We start from the raw sequence: 6,904 nt of genomic DNA, 5'->3' as shown, positions 1-6,904 counted from the left end.
CTTCTTATTTCTTGTGTATATCAATGATTTACCAAAGTTTATTGAAACCCGTCACGAGGTCGTATTATTCGCTGATGATACATCCTTATTGTTTAAAATTAAACGACAATTGGAAGATTATGACGATGTGAATGATGCTATCTCGCGCGTGGTACATTGGTTTAGTGTTAATAATCTGTTATTAAATAACAAAAAAACAAAATGTATAAAATTTACCACACCTAATGTTAGACAAGTAGACACTAATATCATTGTAAGTGGAGAGACACTGGAGCTTGTTGATTCGACAGTTTTTCTTGGTATAACAGTAGATTCCAGGCTGCAGTGGGGTCCTCACATATGCAAGTTAGCGAATAGACTTAGTTCTGCAGCGTTTGCGGTAAAAAAAATACGAACGTATACCGATGAAGATACGGCACGTCTAGTTTATTTCAGTTATTTTCATAGTGTTATGTCCTATGGCATTTTGCTATGGGGCAATGCTGCCGATGTCGAAACGATTTTCATCCTGCAGAAGAGGGCTATTCGTGCTATTTATAATATGCACCCGAGGGAATCCTTGAGGGACAAGTTTAAGGAAATCAAAATTCTAACTTTAGCGTCCCAATACATTTTTGAAAATTTATTGTACGTGCGTAAAAACATTGTAGAATTCCCCAGAGTCTGCGATTTGCATAATGTGAACACTAGGAACAAACATAGGCTTGCGTTGCCGGCGGCTCGAATTAAGAAAATAAGCAACTCTTTCAGGGGGCTGGGTGTACAGCTTTTCAACAAGATCCCACAAAACGTTCAACTACTACCTGTTCATAGATTTAAGAAAACTGTCAAGGAACGTTTGTGCAACAAGGCATATTATAAAGTTAAGGATTTTTTACTAGATGGCACTACGTGGGAATGAGGCGTTCGCTCCTGGCCTTTTCATTTTTCATTATTATTATTATTTATTTGAATTGTATTTTTTTGACTTGTTTTTTTGTATACTTTAAATATGTTTTCTTGTTTAAAAAAAAAGAAAATAGTTGAGAAAATACAAAAAAAAAAAAAGCCCGCTGAGTTTGTTTCGCCGGTTCTTCTCAGGACTGTGGCTTTTTTTGGAACCGGTGGTAGAGTTAACATTTTCTTTTACATTTTGACATTCAACAAGTGTGTTTTTGATGACATCCAAGTTGAAATAAATGATTTTGAATTTGAATTTGAATTTGAATTTGGTAATATTACTCTACGATGTAATGCAACATCACACATTACGCGAAGGAAACAAACATCACACTATCACCCACAGAACACTATTACTTCTAGCGAAGCTATCACCCAACATATTTCTTTCTTTGTCGTGTAATGTTGCTTAATACACGAACGGAACCGAGCGAGCGAGACAGACCGATCTACGCAAAATGAACAAGCGACACGGAATTATTCATAGTGATATTGAACCGTATGCCCTGGCCGCTAGGTACATTTTTATACCTATGGTACGTCTGAATTTTAATATTTAATAAGTATTTGTGTTTATATATTTCATGCGGCCAGCCGGTAGTTCCTCGCAAGTAGTTACTTAATTTTTTATTCGCAACTTTTATAAAATCGCTAGTCGCTCGTAATTGTTTAGTAATACATATTTCATATTAATTTTTGTGTTTGAATTACTTAAGCACTTGTTTGAAGATAGTTGTATTATTTGTTTTAATGCGTGTTTAATAAATGAAAGAAAGAATGGTGTCTACTGCTCTCGTATATTAACATTATCGTCGAGCTCAATTTGCAGTCTAAGTCGCCATATGAAATCCGTTCATCCCACAATAAAGTATATTAAGTAAAAAATAAAATTATTATATTATTAAGTAAGTCAATCTCTATCAAGTAATATAACAGTGTATTACAATACAAAGTACGAACACGTCACTTAAGTAATGATTCGGGTGTATAGATACAATGTATTCGTCACAGTATCTATTGAACGCACCGAGTAATGTTATGAGTGATGTGTAATGTTTTCGAGTAATATCACCTGTCCGTAAAAGTGATGTCATATCACATTACATTGGCAAGTGATGTTTTGCGCAAGTCTAGTTTGTAGGACAATAATTTATAAGGTCTACCTCGAGAGATAGACCACCAAAAATATTATAGACTCATTTGAGTGTTCCCCTCCACGGAAATCTTTAGTAAAAGGCGAAAGATTTATACGTTTTGAAGGGAAACCAGAGATACAAGAAATTGTAATTGAAAGATTTTTATACTTTACCGTTACACAAGTAGATAGCGCGGTTCAGATATATAGACTGCGCCATCTATTGACGTTCAGAGAAAACAAATCTAATTTAGTTGGTTGTAGGAGAGTCCTTATAATATACTAGCGACCCGCCCTCGCTTCGCTTCGGAAACATTAAAACACACATGAAACCAAAAAAATAAAATAAAAAAAATAATTAAAAAAGTAGCCTATGTTCATCAGGGACAATGTCGGCTTCTAATAGAAAAATAATTTTTCAAATCGGTCCAGTAGTTTCGGAGCCTATTCGAAACAAACAAACAAACAAATCTTTCCTCTTTATAATATTAGTATAGAATACAAATAATATTTGCGTAGTGTCACCAGTTACGTGACTCAAATTACATCAAAACAAATAAAATAAATATGTTCTAAAAATATTAAAAGATAATTTATAATGATCTGACGTATTGGGAGTACATACGTCAACAAAACGCCAGTGTATGGAAACGTAAAAACTTCGACAATCCTCGTAAGCATTCGTAGAAGTTCGGGTAGCTATGCAACGCTCACTATGTAGGTTAAACTGTGACCGGCATTGTACATATTTAGCGCTATTGTTAGTATGAATTTTATGCATCAAAGCTAAAAGTTAAAGGAATTTTAGTTACCTACGAATTGTTTATTTTGAATACCTACTTGTAGTAGCTACATTATTTATTAAAAAAAATGTGGGTTATCTTATTTAGATTATGTGTTTAATTTTTTATTTGTATATATTTTATTACATTTTTACTTTGTTATGTATTGTCGTAGTTTATATTATACTAATAGAAACCCTGTTATTATAATATAAACTTAACTTAATGACTTAGGTAGATACACAACATAACGTGACAAAGTTAGGTTTTCTAATGAGTGAATTAATAATAAAGAAAACGCGAAAGTACAGTGTAAAGTATGTACAGCATTCACAATTAAAAAGTAGTTAATAAAACTTTAATATTGTCAATAGTATTTTTATTTGTTTCACTTTAAAATCTAGTAAACGAATGCCCCACATCTTAAAAACCTCTTGGGTGAGCCTTTGCTCGCCATCGTCAAGTCGCCAAACTGCCCTGGTAAAACTCGAAAGGCCTCCGGGCCACCAGTAACTTCTCAAACATAAAAAAAAACTTATTTATTTGATTTTAATGTTTTTTTTATTCCAAAAAACGTAATGTAAATTGATATATAAATGTTTCTTTCATTATACATAATATAAATCCATAAAATATATAATTCTCGATTTTCTTCCTAAAGCTAAGCATTTGAAATTTAATTGGAAAGTGAGGAGCATACACTTTTCACAGTTTTAAGAGTTTTTATTAAGTAACTCACCAATTATTAACTTAAATTAAAATTCATTTACCTACCAAAATAGCGGGCAGATTACATAGATAAGTCAAACATAATATTTTACAAACACTTTCACACAAAATGTTTATAACGTATACCGGCGAAAAGAAAATGATAGTAGTAACATGTAAAAACGAATAAATAATAGTAGATATATAAGACGCTAGAAGATAACAAAATATGTTATTTGGTATTATTTTTATGTAAGCGATGAGTTCGCTCGCGCTGTTCTCGGGTGGCTTCGTCGCCGCGTCGCGCGTCTCGTGTGTTCGGGAATTCCGATTGCCCCCGATGATGCCCGAGTGAACAGTTACAGTTTATTATCTCGAATATATTAATGCCCGTATCTTTAGACGTTTCGTAAAATAGTCCTCCACTCTTAACTCATCCGATGATGCTCGAGAATTCCCTCCAAACTTACTCGAGTTTGGTATTTTTAGTCGACCATTACAATATTCCTCAACTGTCCTCGAGTGAGGTAATAATGATGAAAATTTGATCAAGCTAGCATCAAACCCATAGAGTTCTGTAGTCTATGGTCATTGTTTAATGTCAAAGTCAAGCTGCCGCTGTCTGTTTGACACAATGAAGTAGGAAACCTATGGAAATGAAACGTCAACCAAAATTTCGTGCCGCTGTGACGTCATCTGGCCACAAAACATGGCGGCTTTAGTGCTGTACAAAAGATTTCAATGTTATCAGGTTTTATCGATAAACGTTCTTGGCTCATTTTATTTTAAATATTGTTGAGTATTATTTATTTGTAGAATTTATACTTTAATGGGAAGTAAGTAGGTATATTGTTATGTGCAAATATGATATGATTTAGATGGGTGAAATCTAAGACAAGTTCGTCCTTCGAATTTGCCAAGTAAACGATATGATGATTTTTAAAAGTTGCTACACTGATTTTATAAAGTTGTCGTTTGTCGCAAAACATAAAGATATGGCGTAGTTCAAAGCCATCAGCCCATTTCTAGCATGCTAAATGTTATCGTATTTTGAGTACGTGTTTTTCTTAGACTATTACAATCTATTTTAATTGTTTTGCTGACTCTAAAGTCCGTAACATACTACCGCAGCGCACCCCAAGGAAGGTGCGCCGCACCATTTGAATCACTTTCGCTTGAGAGTGATTCAAATTTTAAACTTATCAAGGGACCGCGTGAAAAAAAAAACACCTACAGAACATTTATTCATTAATTACAAACGTCATTCCTTGGGACTTCCTCTCTAAAATCACTTAATTATTAAATATTTAACAAATTTACAATAGTGTTTTACTCACTGCGGAATAAAACTATTTTATTTAAATAGTTCCGAAGAGATTTTGTCGGTAGCCTTTTTCCCGAAATATCTAAACAGAATGTCTAAATATGTTTTGATGACATATTTTAAAGTGGTATTTATGATTAGTGTCATGATCAATAGATTCCGACCGAAAAATGGATTTTTCGGATGAGGGCTCCAAAATGAATTTAAATATATATAAATAATAGTTTTAGGACATCGACTTTCTTGAGATCCTATAAAATACGTTTTAATTATTATTTTTGTATGTTTTAAGCATGATAAATTATGAAATTTTGTATAATCAATCATATTAAATCGATATCATAGTCAATAAATAATGTACAACCCAAAACAGACGGCCGAACTGACGTGACAATGACATTTGGCGCGCTAAACATGGCGGATTTTCGGCCTCATTAGACGGAGACGGAGATATTTACGTATATTCATGTTTCATTTTATGTACGCACTGAAATACTGTTATATTGTTTTCCTGCGAGTTAAAGTGCTGAGTAAAAACGAGATAGATATATGTTTATGTATGTGCCTTCAAAATGGGTGCTATTTATATAAGCAATTGTACGTATAGAACAATATGTCGTGTCCCTACTATATAGGTCTATGGTTTGACACTAGATGAACTTGTTTGATGTTTTGCTTGCTGAGTTATTCGTAAATATGTGTGCGTGCGGTAAATCTGAAAGTGTATTATTTATTCTCTAACCTATTATTATTTTAGATTTCGGATCCGGCTTTGTATTTTTATTCGCCGCTTTTGTGCGATTTTGGTTGCATCGTGTTGTTGAAGTGCTTTTCCACAACCACCAGTTTATTATTATATAAATAAAACTTATAATCGCATTGACTTTATTTATCAGGTAGTAAGCAAAATATGTCTCTTATGTAGGTAAATAAAATAAAGAGTTTCAAATGTCTAACCTCGAACTATTTACTTTATTAATAAATATTATTAAAATTAAATAATAATTATATATTATAATAATTAAGCATACCGAAACGCGCGTTGGAGGTTAAGTCGAGTCGAGTTACGCTCGTGTGAACGACTAACACCCGTATCTTTAGTCGTTTACACGAGCTTAACTCGACTCGACTCAACCTCCAACACGCGTTTTGGTATGATTAGTCGTAAAAATAAACTCCACTCAAACGTCCTTGGAAAAATTTCCTAACCGGAGTGAAGTGACCGAACTGTCAAGTTAAGGTACGTCGCGACGTACCTTGAACTATCCTCAAGGCTGGTTTTCTATCGATGTCCAAATAGTATGTGGACCCGGTGGACCGCAAATGGAAATATATGATATTGTTGTGCAATGGCCTGGATCTGTGCATGATTCCCGCATATTTTGATAATTTAAGTTTGATAATATTTATTAATAAAGTAAATAGTTCGAGGTTAGACATTTGAAACTCTTTATTTTATTTACCTACATAAGAGACATATTTTGCTTACTACCTGATAAATAAAGTCAATGCGATTATAAGTTTTATTTATATAATAATAAACTGGTGGTTGTGGAAAAGCACTTCAACAACACGATGCAACCAAAATCACACAAAAGCGGCGAATAAAAATACAAAGCCGGATCCTAAATCTAAAATAATAATAAGTTAGAAAATAAATAATACACTTTCAGATTTACCGCACGCACACATATTTACGAATAACTCAGCAACCAAAACATCAAACAAGTTCATCTAGTGTCAAACAGACAGTGGTAGCTTGACTTTGACATTAAACAATGACCATAAACTACAGAACTCTATAGGTTTGATGCTAGCTTGATCAAATTTTCCTCAAACTGATGTTGTCGTGGTGACGCAATAGCACCTTTCTACCTCACTCGAGGACAGTTGAGGAATATTGTAATGGTCGACTAAAAATACCAAACTCGAGTAAGTTTGGAGGGGATTCTCGAGCATCATCGGATGAGTTAAGAGTGGAGGACTATTTTACGAAACGTCTAAAGATACGGGCAT

General features: G+C 33.6%; 1 non-coding gene across 1 annotated transcript; it reads right to left on the bottom strand.

The window, feature by feature from the left end:
• Nucleotides 1-2,096: 2,096 nt before the first annotated feature.
• LOC114240231 (U5 spliceosomal RNA) lies at nucleotides 2,097-2,213 on the bottom strand. Its single transcript, XR_003624492.2, has one exon. It is a non-coding gene; the product is annotated as a U5 spliceosomal RNA (small nuclear RNA).
• Between the last annotated feature and the right edge of the window lie 4,691 nt (nucleotides 2,214-6,904).

The sequence above is a fragment of the Bombyx mandarina genome, chromosome 22, assembly GCF_030267445.1.
Source record: "Bombyx mandarina strain Sakado chromosome 22, ASM3026744v2".
Lineage (NCBI taxonomy): Eukaryota > Metazoa > Arthropoda > Insecta > Lepidoptera > Bombycidae > Bombyx > Bombyx mandarina.
The sequence above is the reverse complement of the archived record's forward strand: the minus strand, read 5'-3'. Positions and strand labels throughout refer to the sequence as shown.